Source organism: Helobdella robusta (genome assembly GCF_000326865.2).
Source record: "Helobdella robusta unplaced genomic scaffold HELROscaffold_33, whole genome shotgun sequence".
NCBI classification, from domain to species: domain Eukaryota; kingdom Metazoa; phylum Annelida; class Clitellata; order Rhynchobdellida; family Glossiphoniidae; genus Helobdella; species Helobdella robusta.
In genome coordinates, this window is record NW_008704623.1 from 239522 (window position 1) to 241024 (window position 1503).

Here is a 1503-nt window from a genome sequence, read left to right on the forward strand (position 1 = left end):
CCACACATACAAACACACACAAAACACACACACATGCATGCATAAGTACATACGTGCATCGATACATACATACATACATACATACACACATACACACACATACATACATACACAGACACACATCCAAACATAAGGAGTACGAAGAATCTACAAAACATGCACTCACTTTTAATACTACACAATGACTTACTTGGTATAAATGTATATATATATGTACACGCACACTTACACAGACACTCACACACAAACAAACAGACAGACACACATACACAAAAACACACACACACACACACGATAAATAAACATGACAATAGCAAAAGCATGCATCATAATAAATTTAATCCAATTAAAATTCCGCCAAAATCCCAGGGTCGAATTATATCCGAATTATCGCACGTACCAACATTTAGCAATTCATTATTAAACCATTCGCCATAATTAAATTAAACAATTAATCTAAATTGTTTATTAATCTTGCTTAATTAATTATTCAATTAATCTAATCAGTTTATTAAGTTTTAATTAATTTCTATACATGTGTGTTTAATGTTAATAATATAAATTTACATGTTAAGTCTATCGGCTATCGCTAAACTCAATACATACATAGATACATTTAGCATGTGTGTGAGTATATATGTATGGAAAGGAAAATCCATTTAACCCTATTTAAACCGGTAGGGCCTTTCAACGTAGGGCCTGCCGCCGAATGGGGGGTAACTTTCATCATTAAAAGGGGGGCCCAGGGACCTCCACAGAAAATTACCCTTTACAATAAAAGTCGAAAAAATTCCAGTTATCAACCCATTAGAATAATAACATTTTTTTCTCTAAATACAAACACACATAAACACCGAAACACATAAACACACACACACACACACACACACGTATAAAGCCATTTAAAGCGTTTAAATCATAAATGTATTACACCAGACATGCATTCAGGCAAACAAAAAACCGCACGTACAAAGAGAGAGAGAGAGAGAGAAAGAGAGGTAGAGAGAGAAAAAGAGAGAAAATGGGGAAGAGAGCAATTGAATCAATTTGAAATTATCCAATTATCCTTGCCAATAGTCACACATCACCATCGTACTTTTTCTTTTAAGAGGGATCTAAAAGTATAAAAATTAATAGAATGTTTGTTTGTATTTCTGTGTGTGTATGTATTGATAGATGTTTGTATGTTTGTATGGATAGATGTGTGTGTCTGTGTGCGTATGTATGTGTGAGTTTACGTTTGTATGTTCATCATCATCAAGCAAGGAGTTTTTTAAGATTTATGCTTCCAACTTTTTGAAAGCATTTATTTGTAATGATTTGTGTGTGCAGATTGTTTAAGTATGATGTATACATTTCGGACAGGCAGTTGTTTTGATATTGTTTGTTTGTATGTTGTGTGTATGTATGTTTTTTGTATGTATGTAGTTTTCTGTAGTTTGTTTGTTTGTATGTTGTTTTTGTATGTTGCTTGTTTGTTTGAACACACACGAAAACAGACAA